Raw genomic sequence first — 14,941 nt, 5'->3', positions numbered from 1 at the left:
CCTAGAAACTCTCTATTTTGCATATATATATATATATATATATATATATATATATATATATATATATATATATATATATATACATATATATATATATATATATACATATATATATATACATATATATATATATACACATATATACATATATATACATACATATATATATATAAGTGTAAGCGTACAAAATGCTATTTTGTGTACCTTAATGTCAGTTGTGATTTTTTGTCATGCTGACCACAAGAAAAAAACATATTTTTATTGGGTCTTGTGAATAAGGGATATCTATCTATCTGTGCACAAGATGGACGAGAAACTTAAATAATGAAATATGAACAAAAAAAATATTTTTTAGCACATTTTGGTATATGTACGTTGAGAGAGCAAAGCTTAAAGTAGTGCAATATTTCATTATATTAATATATTTTTATTACTTTGTCATGAATCTGTGAAGGATTAAATCCCTGTAGGTACTTACTTACTTACATTGCAGATGCATTGCCTTGTAAAATAAAAATTCCATAAATGACTACTTTTGTATATATATATATTTTCTTAATTGATGTTGGTTTGTTAAATGATTGTAAATTTGTCAAAATAGAACTCTGTCAATTGAATGTAATTAAATTTGTGAGAAAATTGCCATGAAAATTGCCATTTTTGAAAGTTATTTTTTTTTCTTAAATGAGCTGTGACCGATGTATGTTTTTTTTTAATGGTCAAATTGACTTTGTCATTAATCAGATCAACATTTGCCATTGATCTTGAACTCATCTGCATAATACTCAGCAAGTGTTATTTGTGAGTAATTCAATAGAGTTTCAGTTTCAGTTGAAACTTTTAACCTATTTGTAATGTAACTTTTCATAACTCATAGAAATGGAATGAAAATCAAATTTGGTATTTCTGTAATATTTTTGCATTGGCAGGTACTGTTTTGCTTTGCTATGACTTGGGATTCATCTGAGTAGAATGGTTAGAGGTTAAGTATAGACATTGGTTCCCCATTGACCAGTGATTTGAGATGATTCAGCAGTGATACTAAACTGGACTTGATAAATAGTCGTCTCTACTGAACCTGTGTACCATTCTGACCTCATGAAGCCTGCAGTATAGCATGAGTAAACTTTCTGATTGCAAAAAGCAAAAAAATGCAGAAAACCTAAATTATATTTCAATCTATTAGTATTTCTTTCCATTTTAACGTGGTAATATTATAAGTTCCTAATATCTATATGTTTGTTTGTAGAAATTTTACAATCAATTCACCCTAGAAATAGAAACTCTGATGTATTGAGGTGAACTAAAGATAAAAGTAAGTCAATACAAATATCAACCCCCAAAAACTAGACCAATTATGCATGAATTCTGGCTGAAGGCTTTGTCCAGAAGGGATTGAGCGTGATTGAGAGGTAATTCACCTGAGAGAAGAAGTCTTAGCGACATCTACATCTGCGTAATGTCCCGCAAGCCGGCTAAAGGGTGTGTGGTGGGGGGTGTTATGTCACCACCCATAAAAGAGAACAATACCACATGCAAAACGAACAACATGAAAAACTGCACCCACAGCAGCACACACACTCATGCAAAAATCCTTTCTTCCAATACTCATGCAAAAATCCTTTCTTCCAATACTCATGCAAACACATATGCCATAAACCAACAAACAACTGCACCCCAGGATGCAGCACGAAAGCCATCCAACAACACGCAAGCCAGGACACAACAAGCAAGAATGCGAAACTCCACCTCCACATGAACATGCAACACAAAACACTCTACCCCCCCGAGGAAAGTGTAAAAGTCAGGGAATGTGACTGAAAGTTGCAGGTAGCAGGGATTTCCCCCCGTGGAGAGGGACGAGGGATTGAGGGGAAGACTTAAAAACAGATGAAAAGAACACAAATGAGGTCATTCGGAAAGAATGGGTTTTAACAACAAAACACGTGAGGTTATTGAAAGAGCATGCATTTATGTAGAACTAATTATTCTTTAGACACTAAGGGTGGCAAGTGGAATTTTTGCTATCTATAACCCTGCAGTTGCTATCCCGTATTTTCTGTGGGAAGAAGGAGCCCTTTAGTCGGCTTGTTCTGGCATCTATTTCCCAAATTTTATATGCATGATCCAAGCGACCAATGTATGTAGGAGTACGAATAATTTGCGAGACCTGGGTGCTGAAACATGCGGATCTGAATTTATTTAATAATTTCAATCTTGCATTGAATCGTGTCTCTGCCAATGATTCCCTCCCCAACTCCATGAGCATTTCGATGACGTTTGCGTTTTATCATAAGAATTTTTTTACAAAACGGGCTGCCCGGCATTGAACCTTATCAATTTCCCGAATGAGGCCTTTTTCACTCGGAGAGGATGTAGGATGACTCTTCTTGCAAGGGGTTATGACCCTGAGCATACAAGAGAGGAAAGTGATTATGTTCCCATGGTAACTTTCCTTTCTGTTAGTACATAAATATTCGCTCTAATATTCTTCAAGGATGTTTTACATTAATATAATTGATTAACTGTCATGAGAGAAAAACACAAAAATCAATTGGAAAAAAACTAAATGCAGCATAAAGACTCAGCACACAAAATAGAACACCCAAAGGAAAAGGTAAAAATGAATAAATAAATTAGAAATAAAAACTTTCCATGAACTCCAAAGTAGATTATGATAGAATGGAATAAGCTTGGTAGTTTTTGAATACAAAGTAACCCTTAATGAAAAGGTTGCCCTTAAATCACAGAAGATCGTTTTCAGCATTTTTTTAATTCCTCCATGAAGGTATTGAAAAACATTTGTAAGAGGAAAACCCCCAATCCACCTCATGCTATGAAATTGTCAGCACTATCATTCGTATATTTTATGGGGGCACTTTCTAAACAAATTTAAAAGTGCACTTAGATTTTATGAGAGTATTTTTGACCTCGATTATCAAGTGATTACATAAATCTCACGTGTTTTACTAATTGAATTGTTATGAATGTTGAAATTAAAAAATTTTTTAATTTTAAGTTATTTTTGAGAATCATTGAGTGAAATGAAACCTTGATAAATGCCAACATTATTTTGATGTAGCAGTTATATTAGGGATCATTCAAACAGCATATTATTTGATATATATATATATATATATATATATACATATATACATATATATATATATATATATATATATATACATATATATATATATATATACATACATATATACATATATACATATATACATATATATATATATATATATATATATATATATATATATATATATATATATATATATATATATATATATATATATATATATATATATATATATATATGGCATGTGAAAATTCACACATCAGGGTAGGGGGGCCAGTTCCTTTCCCTGTGCCAGTTTTGGTTTCCCAGGAAGACCTGGTACCCGAAAAATCACTTTAGCTTGGGTGGAGCTGTAGATGCCCAGAGTGCCTTGTCCGGGAATCGAACCCGGGACCCTCCGGTCAGCAGTCCAATGCTCTACCCACTGGACTACATTAAGCTGAAATTAGATTAAATCACAGACAAAATTATAGAACATGAAAACCCCACAAGAAGTGTGAGAGACTATGAGTCAGAGAAAAACTTATGGGTTAGAGCAGATTGATAAGAACCAAAACATTCACGGCTGGCATTCTTAAAACTTTTGCCAAATATTGCAATTTCTCCTTAAATTTAAATTGAAATGAAATGCAGTATTTCCTTGCCCATGAGATGCACTATTTTCACTCCAAAATGTTCATTAAAATCAGTAGTAGTAGTAGTAGTTTTGAGGGGAGGCGACCGACAGCTAAGGTCATTTGCGCCATAGGAGATGGACAGGAAAGGATGAAGGGTGGAGAGAAACCCGGCGTCGGCATTAGCCTACTCTTTACGAAAGGCGCCAAGGGGCTGCACCTTTATGGGCCAGGGTATAACATTGGATTTGCCAGCAAAATACTTACTATTGAGCATTTTGTCCTGCATCAGGAATAGAAAATGGATTCCTTAATTTCACAATTTGATAATATCGCTGTTTTGAGTCAGTAGTAAGCAATACAATGTCAATATTTCCTTGAAATTAGTTCCTAAAAGAGTCCCCAATTAATACATACATGTGTACAAGATGGCACATTTAGTTACATTTCACATCTAGTGCTGCCGTGACCCTTAATTTGCTCTGGAATAATGGGGATGTTGCCCAAATCTAATACGTACATATATTGAAACACTCCTGATAATCTCTTTGTCTACAGATATTTAACCTAAAGTAGTATAAAAGTGAAAAGTGTAGCATAGGAAATGGTTGCTTTTAATATTAATTTTTTATAATATCAAAATAATAACCGAAATTAAGCTTCACATAAAAATTAAAATGATAATAACTTATTGGGATCTTAAGAGATAGAAGACTATCATACAGTATTTTGTCATACAGTATTAAACTTGAAGTCATGAATAATGCTTCAGAGCATTGTAACTACGCAGCTGAAAGGCATTTTGGCCCAGTGATGAAGAATTTCTAGATTTTTACGTTCAATAAATGTTGCCATACATGGAGCTGTTGATTATTTCACGTAAAAATTCAATTTTCTATGTATTGTAAGTATTAGCATCAAAATACTTTAATCTTTTCCGTCTAATTCAAGTATTTTTCGTAAATTCTATTCTAAAAAATCCCAGTGAATCTTATGTGGCCAGGAAATATGATTTACATAATTAGTTGAATCAGTCTATTGGACCTACTAAAGGATATGAAACTTCAAAGTAGTTGTGTAACAAGGGAACTGATATAATTTTAAAATTAGATACAACATTATGAATTCTAATTGGATTATGTAGAAAAAATTCAGTTGATGACTTTGTAAAGTTTGTATAGGCTCCATTTAGTATTCCTTTCAGAAAAAGAACTACCCTTGTACTTGGTGAGTGAATTGACCAACCATAAGAAAAATATATTTGGGATTTAAGGATTTCATGTAGTAAAGAGAAAACATGCTAATTCCCACTGTAGAAGAGTTTCTGTCACACTCACGAATAACTAAATAGGAATGATATCAAGCACTAATTTTCTGGACAAGTTAACTATCACTGGCAAACTAAATACCTATCGCAAGCAATGGAAAAACAGATTTTCTTTAATTCTGCTCATATTCCTCATCCACATTTAGCTCTGTAATCCCTCCAGCCGGTATAGATATATTTAAATGCTTGGCCCCCACTCGCGGTATTTAATTTTTCTAAAATCTCTCCCTATTGCAGCATTGTTGAAAATAATTTATATTTCTTTTAAAATATTTATTCTAAAAACTTTTAAAAATAATTTCCCTCATGTTAAATTGCTTATTCTATTTATTAAAAATTTTACTTACATTATATTTTATTTTTCACTTCTTTATTTGCCTTTAAGTTTCAAAACTACTTTCTAAAAGTTCAGTTTTTTGTGATATAATTTGAAACAATCCTCTAAATATGGGCATACACTGCAGTCAGTGCACCAGTTCACTGTATCCCACCTATTACCCTGTGTGGAGCACACCTGACTTCTTCTTTGAGGCCTGGACTTCTTCCCGGTCAGCCATATCTTTTCAACCAATTGACTCTCAACCAATATTTCTCACTTGAACTTGCACTAATACATCAAATACTCATTTCTCTTTCTCCGTCTAGGTGTTCTACTAAAGTCTCTATTCTATCTTCACTCAAAAAAGCTTATCCCTCTTGTAATCCATGATGGGGGCTACATACAAGGCACAAGGCTTTTTCACTTCTCTTTGATGGTGGTGAGGACTTTTGCCCTCGCAACTGTTATGACGGAACAAAAAGAAAGAATACCTTATAAATGGTTCCAGAGGAAATAGATTGGGAGATCATATCAAGCAAGACGGAGAGAACCTGAGGACAAAGCGTTGATGCAAATAACTCGCTCATCTCATGACAACAGACTTAATAGATTTATCCTCCTTTAAGAGTGCCTATTCATGTAGCTGAAGCAGAAGGATTTATGAAAACCATAAACACAGTGATCAACCAGAAGGCCGGTTTGGTAGGTGATGGTAGAGTTCACCCAGTACTAAGCCCTATACAGCGTGTGAAATTCACAGATCAGGGTAGGGTGGCTAGTTTCTTTCCCTGTGCCAGTTATGGTTCCTAGGAAGACCTGGTACCCGAAAAATCACATAGCCCGGGACACATTGAACCCGGGATCCTCCAGTCAGTAGTCCAACGCTCTACCCCCTGGACTACTGCGACCCACATATAGCTGAAACAAAAAGATTAGTAAGAATTATTATCTAAGAAGCCAAGGACAATCATAGATATTTAAACAATTTGATGGCGCTGCTGAAAAAAATTCAAAACCGAGAGAGCGGAGTGGGGCATACATGGATAAGGCCTGCTGACTGCGACATATCAGGTACCAAGAACCGCGCTGAGGGGTTAAGGAAACTCTGGTGATAACGGTAATTTTATTTTCTGAACCCCTGTACTCAGCATTTGAACTACTCTTCTGGAATGAAGAACTAGACATTGATGCAAGAATTTCAGAGTGTAAAAATCATTCGCCTTGACTGGGAATGATTTTTACACTCTGAAATTGTTGCATTGAAATGCACATTAGCGGATGACTCCGTTAAAAGTTACTGTTGAGGCATCTCCCGCAGTTTCTTTGGAACTAGACATTGATTTGAGACCTTGAGAGGTTATAGGTTTGTTTGAACCATAATAGAAGAAAAATTTATATGTGCATAATCCCATGACTCTATGAAAAATGTTTTCACCAGATAAATAGAGTTAAAATATTAGATTAATCGGGACTGATGAGAATTAAGATAGGATTGTGAATTAAGGAAGGTTGTGGTCCACCAATATTCAGATTGAACTTATTGTATGAAATACCACTCATAAAGGTCCCCAATTATTACATATTTTTGGGAAGTGACAATAGGAATACTATTCTTTGGGTTACATTTCCATTTCAGAGTAGTTCCCAGAAGCCAAGGCTCATTGTAGGAGCAGTGGGTTCTCAATATGATGGGAGGTCAACTTTATAATTTTTACACGCTCAAATTGTTGCATTGAAATGCTTATTAGAGGATGACTCCGTGAAATGTAACTGTTGCAGTATCTCCCACAGTTTCTTTGGAATTTGTACAAATAATGTTTAGCAATTGAGATACAAAGCAAATGTACTTACTCTAAAGATAATGCCCTCATAACAATGTTGTCTTAACTTAGTTGAATATTTTTTGTACCTCATGAAGATAAACATGAAGGAAAGTATTCTGAAACATTGTCTGTCATCAACAGCAGCTCCTGACAATGGTTTAATCAAAGCTTTTCCAAGGGTATTTGTACCCTATAAATTGATGTTATCACCAGAAGTTTCACCTTTTTCTGAACGGTTAACTCCCAAATGAGATGATTAATGATACATAGGATGGGTTTTGAAACTTGAATGGCGGGGAAGTGTTTTTGAGATTGATATAAGGTTTTTTATTGCCACTATTTGCATGGTAAATGCTTAATCTTAAAAAATTTCCACTAAAAATTTTTTTATTACTCTTTAACATTTTGAAATTGAAAATAAACGACTTGGCTTTTCCACATAGAAATTTTTTATTTACGACTTAGGTTTCGTTATGGTATGATATCGGCAGGTCAATTAAGGGTTCAGGCTCAATAGCCAGGCAAGTCTCAGTGGGCACCCTCAGCTCCACCCAAGCTGTGTGATTTTTAGGGTACCAGATCTTCCAGGGTAACAATAACTGACACAAGGAATGGGAACCTTTTCCTTTTTTTAACACAAAATGCAAAACATGCTGTATTCCATCTATGTGTTATCTTCCCCAACAGCATCACCTCAAATTACAATAATCCCATCCATTCTCCTCTTCCAATATTGTGTCTCATCCACTGTAAACTCCTCCTTCCTATTTTTTATAATGGCCAATGCCACACCCCTAAATGTTGGATAGGCCAATATCAGACTTCATTTAATCCCACCTCTCCATCTAAAATTTTCCCTCATAAATAGCAGTATTACTTTTTAAATTCTGATGTAACTTCAATACATCTCTTGCTTTATTGGATTGAGTTCACCCTTTCAAATTTTATAAAGTATGTATTATATGACTGTTGGAAATCTTACCACACTAATAATAAGAATTAAAATTATTGTGATCAGTGCCTGTTAATCCTAAAAATAAAAAAAATCTATATTAACACAATCCCTAGTGAAATGGTAATTAAAGCTATAATTTGATATCATAGTGATCTAGTAGGAAAAGCATTTGACTATTCCTCGCAGGGTTCAATGATAAAATACAGTCTCTAGCATCCTAAGCTTCAATTAAGCTGTGTGGTTTTCTAATTGCATGATCTTAATGGTTGAATCATCGTAAGGACTACCATAGGCACTTAGAAAAGGACTAGATTACAATGACTATGCAAAGTTCACATAATGTATTATGCACTTTGTTCATGAGTTTGAGGCATCAGTGAGCTTATTGAAAAAAAAGCTCTACCCTCTACTATGAAATTTCAGGTTGATTGCTATGCAAATGTCATCTGTTCCAAAATTTTTAATGAATTAATAACAGTATCATTAATAATTTTAAACCTTAAAAAAATGCAATTGATGGTTTCCAGCGCAACTTTATGGCATTGATTCATATTGGAAATGAAAAAATAGTAACTTTGTGATTCCACTGAAACGACCTGCATTTCGACGTTCAATATCATTTCACTTCATTTGTTTCAGTGTCAGCTCACTTCCTTACTCCACCCACCCTCCGACCCTCTCACCTCCCCTCTCTTACCTGAGTGTAGTATATGCATGTAGACGGATGTCTGTAAGAGTTGCCACCTGAAGATGATGTTGAGCATCGAAACCCGGGTCATGTCGTATTAAATTTTCAGTTGAATCACAAAGTTACCATTTTTTCATTTCCAACTTTGAAAAATGAATTTATTAGTTTGTTTTCATAGCTAAGGATAATTTGAAACAAACATAACATTCAAGGACGAAGGTAAGAATAGAATGAATCTAATAATAAAAGCCGTTAATCAATCATTCAAGTAATTTAGGATTTATTACAATGCAAGATTGAATGCAATCATTACTGACAATATCCAAAAGTAGTCAACATTTTAAATAATGGAATCAACAGGAACTATTGTTTACCCTGTGACCGTAATATAATATAGCTTTTTAAATTTTCACTCACTACAATTATCCCGTTAACTGCATCAATAACTAGTAAACTTCAAGTTACAAATTCACACAAATGCTTTGTTTGGTAGCGATTAAATTTGTAAGGTGCGCCAAATAATAAAGGTTGGTAAGCACTTGGTTGCAGGCGCAGCCCGTAGAGGCGCTAACTGACGCCACGGCATTTGGTGCATTATTTTGTGTGAGGGGATAAATCACGTAAACTGTAATTGCGGATGTAATTCGGACTTAGTGTGATGTTTTAGTTAATTATATTAGCAGGAAGAACGAAGATACAATTACCGAGCGTAATTGAAGCTTGTAGCGTGTACCGAACGGTATGTGCACCCAATCCATCCACTTTATTACCAGTGCCGTATCCATTCAGTTTTATTAGTGATGAGAGCAACTGAAATCATTTGATTTACTTATTAGGTTTTATGTGTTGAACATTTGTTATTTGAACGTTAAAGTATATTCCAGTGATTTTATTTGAATTTCGTGTGAACAATATGTGAAGTGATATTCTACATTATGTCTTTTACATGGTATTGATTATTAACCTCGAATGTACATCATGCTTTTCGCTACAGGTCTGCGAACTAACAGGGCTTTCAAGTTGATCTGCTCGTTGTCATAGATAAGGTAAGTGCTTTTTTACTAGGCCAAGTGGTAAACTGGTCACCTAGTAATCATGTAAACTCACCCACTGACCCCTAGCAGTCCAAATTCTCGCCCCCGTTTCTACTTTGTTATTGGTGTGCAATTCACTAAGTCAGCTGGAGGAGTGTTTAAGCGTCCATATTTTATGTTAAATTTTCCGATGAAACCCAGCATTATTAAGTAGTTTTGTGATATTTTAATGCCTGTGTAGAGCGTTTTCAATTTTTTGATTTGCGAAATCTCAAACTGACTTAGAATCCCACTATAGCTGTGCGTGCCCAGTGTTAGAAATCAGCCACGCCCCCTTAATAAATGGTAGATATATAATTGAATGTGTAATTTTTTATTTCAGGTAATTACCATGAAGTTACCTACAGTATAAGTAGATATAGTTCAGTTTATGTTTTGAATTAGGTATCAGAGAAATAGTTACATTTGTTGGAGAATTTACGACCTCCCAGGTACTCTAGAAATTCATATTATTGAAATGAATATTTGCCTTTGCTTTTGCATCAATTTACTTTCAAATTCTCGATTTATTAGCATTTTATTTTGATTCAATTTGACAATTTGGGACAATATTCGAGAGGCAATGCTCAATCCATAGGAACAATGTTCAACAGGGTATTAGATTAGTTATTTTTGCATGGTTCTTGTATTTTCAACTCAAGTTCGGAATCCCTGAAATGTAGGGACTTGCAACATTTCTGGTGACCTGTGTTATCTACAAACCTCAAGTGTTAAGAGTGCATTTGTGGAAACTATCGTAACACATTAGAAAATCACCCCACAGAAAATTTTAGAAAATAAGTATTACCATCACATCCCCCTGATTGCATATGAATAATCATTGGCATGAAATCATGAATAATACTCATTATAGTTTTCATTTTGAGATTTTGAAATACTTTTCTAGCATTTTTTAATTTTTTCTGTGATTGAATTGCATATTGACAATCATTTTCAGAGATTTGAAAACGAAAAAAATCTTATTTTCAACTATTGTTATTGTTATTTTACCATTTAACGTAGGTTTTAAATGGGTACAATAACCACAGCTACATTTCTGAGCCTTGTCTAGCAAAACATATCCAGAAATCCTCCACAGCAATAGACCCTTATTCAATTCTGCAAACTTCCTTCATTCCATCCAACATCCCTACCTCGCTTGCCTAACATTCTTCCCTTTATTTCACAGTCTTCAACATCCCATTGCCAATCAAATTGTTCTGCATCAACCTTTCCTGCCTCCTTTGGATTTCTCTCAACAATCCTCTCTCCTCCCCTCTCACCATGCCTAGGACTTCCTAGCCTAACCATTTGTTTTCCTTTCTGTTCATGCCATGCCCATCATTTCGCTTCAACAAGTATGTTTCCTCATCGTACAAAACCGTGCTCCATATTGAAGTTTTACATTTTAAGTTAGTAGTAGTATTTAGGGGAGGCGACCGACAGCTGAGGTCATTTGTGCCATTAGGGATGGAGAGGAAAGGATGAAGAGAAACCCAGCATTGGCATTAGCCTACTCTTGTTGAAAGGCACCAATAGGTCTGCAGCTTAATGTCCCATCCGATGGACGGCGTACTCCCTCAAAGTGCCCTCCACAAAGCATCTCAAGTAGGGATCAAGATACCACTGAAAAATATTCAACACCGCCGGGATTTGAACCCGGGCCCTCTGGGTGGTAAGCCAGTACGTTAGCCTCGGCACCATCTTGATCCCGACATTCAAAGAATTAAGTCTTTTCTTAAAAGCCTTACTCAGCATCCCTGTCATCAATTCCCTCCTTGTGAAACTCATTTTCCTAATGCCCATCTTCTTCCAATGTTCCTTTGATCAAGATGGTCAAAGTAGTAGGGAGATAGACAACTCTTCTTAAATTCTCATGCTGCTAATTTTTCAATGTATATACTTGTAAACCCTAGTTGCATCAGTAGTACATGATGCTTAAATATTATCTTTTGTGATTTAGGTCATGTTTCATGTGTTGTTTAGCAGAAGGTTAACTTTGACCTCTGGTTGAGGTCAAAATTCTGTTTTAGGTGGATATTTAAATTCAAAACTGACCCCTAAACAGTTGTATAACTTACAGATGATATTACAATGGTTATGTTGTTCAGATTCAATGATGATAATAATTAATTTGTGCATAAAATTTTTATTAAAAAAATTAATTTGTTGGTAAACTCCAAGATAAGTTAATGTACACGTGGTCCCTAACGATTTGATTTAAGGAGACATTATGAAACAGGGTTTTAATGGGATTTTTGAACAATATTTTTTCCAATTTCACTCCATGTCACTAACTTTCTGCAATATTATTGCATGCACCTGACTTAATTTCAATTTTCTGTATTTTCATTACTGTTTTCAGTGTAAACTTGTCTCTAGGCTTTGGACTTTTTAGTTTTGCGAAGTAGCTTGCTTTTGTCATTCTAATTTAGCAAAATTCTCTGTTGAGTTACAATACATGTGACTCCCCCCCTTCCTCTGAGCTGTCAGGTTTTGGATAAACCCTTATCTTTTGTAAAATTATGACAAAAAGTCATGTTAATGCCTTTTTATTGAGATAGGCCTTTCTTAAAAAAATCTTGCCCTTTTAAAAAGATAGGCAGAATTGCTCCAAACAGTTTTATTTCACTGTTGAATTAAATATCTGTACCCAGGGTTTGGCAGTTCTATCAGGACATATTTCAATTTGAATTTTCCCCCATATCATAGTTCCGCTGGAGGTTGCGATTGGCGTTCTTGAAAGGTATAGGCATCTAGTAAACAGTCATAACCTTGAAAAAGATGGAGATGTTATGCACAAGTGCGGAGTACAATTGAAGAGCCGCTATTATCGAAAGTGTCCGTGGTGAGCGTTCCTTTGGGCATCTAGTAAACAGTCATAACAAAAAAAAGGCGGAGATGTTACATAGAAGTGTGGAGTACATTCTCTGGGGAAGGTTTTGCAAACCTGGCGAGGAAATCTCATTCGAGGAAGCACGTGTTTGTCCGGATTTAAATGCCGCACCCTGTAGTTGTATAAGTAATATGATTTATGACTCGGTTGCAATATGTGCCACTGGTCAGTACAGGACGTGAGCCGTACGTGGGGAATTGGTGGTGGATTTTGTATTATAATACTAATCTTGATGTACTTTGAGGAGTGTTGAATGTCCTGCACCCCAAAGGTCTATTCCGATCAGCTGGTTTGTTAAGGTTTATGGTACTTCAGAAATAAAATGTTAATGCCAATGTTAGTTAGAGTTCTCTACATCCTTATTCTACTCCTTGCAATCAAACATTCCAAAAAAATGCTACCATCTCATTCACTTATGCATTAGACACATGGATCACAGAGACATAGATTGGAAATTAGATTTATACGTATAATATATATGAAATACCATGTTTAAATAATTTTTACAGCTATTGACTTAAAAAATCATTCCTTCTCGTCAAGGGTTTTGAAACGACGTTTTCTTCTTGAAATTAATGATGTAAAATAATTTTACAATTCTATGTTTAAAACATATGTGGCCAGGCGGCTATTTAAGAATGCAGCAGTATGTTTATTATTTTGTATTATTAATATTATGTAATTAAAGTCTATGATTCAAACAGAATAACAGTAGCATTAGCAAGAAATACTCTTAAAAATTGAGGTACCACGGTGAAATTTTAATGATGTAGATACCCATATAGTGTGCCTCAAAAAAATTTTCTAAAATATTTTAATGGAATGAGATAGAAATGCTAAAATGTTCCTTTTTATTCGGATGTAAATTACCCTTTACTGCAATACATCTATTACAATAAGAATTGCATGAAAACCATATTATTTTATTGACACGTCGTCAAGGATCACTCGATTCATGGTATTACTTATGTTATGTCTTCATTGTCATGGGTTATCAATCAAAGGAGTGGTTTTTGAAATCTCAACAAACTGTATACTGCTCTGATCTACATAATGTCTTAAATCCCTTATTGCTCTTCCCTATGACATTTTCCGCTACCAGCATCTTGTGTCAATCCTTGCTCTACATAATTCTTCCCCTCGAATGTTTCCTTCAGTGATGGTCTTCAAATAAACTATCATACCCTAGGGTAGGTCCATATAGCCTCCATAGGATTTGTCTCTTCACTAACTCTTCGAGGTATGTACTTCTTCACTCATTCCTCTTCTATCCATTTTATTTTCCTCGTTCTAATGTAGCACCACATTTCAATCTCCTCCAGTCTTCTTTTCTATACAACTATTACTGTCCCAGGTTTGTACTAGGTACGTTAATAGCAGCGAAATGGTTAAATAGCTCTCTATATAACTGCCAACCGATGATATTTCTTTGGTTACAATGTTTACGTTTACTTATGACCAATCTTATTTGTTTTATAAAATTAGATTTTTCGGTTAATCTCCACTTTAAGTAAATGTTTGCATCGACTATACTATAGTTTGATTTAATGAGACATTATAAAAACTGGTCTTAGTCGCACATGAGCGGAAAAGAACACTTAATGTATAATTTTAAGTGAATCATTTTGTTATGCCCATGCTAATATTAATTACTGTTGGGAGTAATTTCTTCTGATAGTAAGATTTCTTTGCCACTCCTTCTATATTCTTATTGCTTCTCCCGTCGCTAACGATCTTGCTGCCTGAATAGGAAAGCTCTTCCATTTGTTCTAGTGTGTCATACCCTAGTGTAAACTTCAGATTATCATACCTTCTTCGACTATGAACTATTATATTAGTTTTAATCTTGTTGATTGTCATTATTTACTTGTTCATCCTCTTTCTTTGTAGTAGTTTGTATCCTTATCAGACCCTCTTTCTTCTCGTAAAGTATAGTAATGCCATATGCAAATCACAGCGATAACTTATCCTACCTTCATGTATTCATAAACTACCTCTTCTCAAATTTACACATTCAATATCAAGGGTGATCATGGGAAAACTTGCCTTGCCCCTCTTCTCTGCTTTCGTAATTTTTGTTTTCTGTCTAATTTTGTAACTTGCGCATTTTCAATTTCTTTAAGAGTTTTTAGAATTGCATTCCAGTCCACTTTCT

General features: G+C 34.7%; 1 protein-coding gene across 2 annotated transcripts in view; it reads left to right on the top strand.

The window, feature by feature from the left end:
- Positions 1-9,407: 9,407 nt before the first annotated feature.
- The window catches only part of LOC139691587 (amyloid beta precursor protein binding family B member 2-like), a 400,834-nt gene continuing 395,300 nt past the window's right edge, over positions 9,408-14,941 (top strand). For both annotated transcript variants that reach the window (XM_071589484.1, XM_071589483.1), the window contains exons 1-2: positions 9,408-9,556; positions 9,812-9,863. The gene's annotated coding sequence lies outside the window, so the exon portion shown is untranslated. The remainder of the gene's footprint in view (positions 9,557-9,811; positions 9,864-14,941) is intronic.

This window comes from Hetaerina americana, unplaced genomic scaffold (assembly GCF_022747635.1).
Source record: "Hetaerina americana unplaced genomic scaffold, ioHetAmer1.1.p SCAF_38, whole genome shotgun sequence".
In the NCBI taxonomy this organism is placed as follows: domain Eukaryota; kingdom Metazoa; phylum Arthropoda; class Insecta; order Odonata; family Calopterygidae; genus Hetaerina; species Hetaerina americana.
The sequence above is the reverse complement of the archived record's forward strand: the minus strand, read 5'-3'. Positions and strand labels throughout refer to the sequence as shown.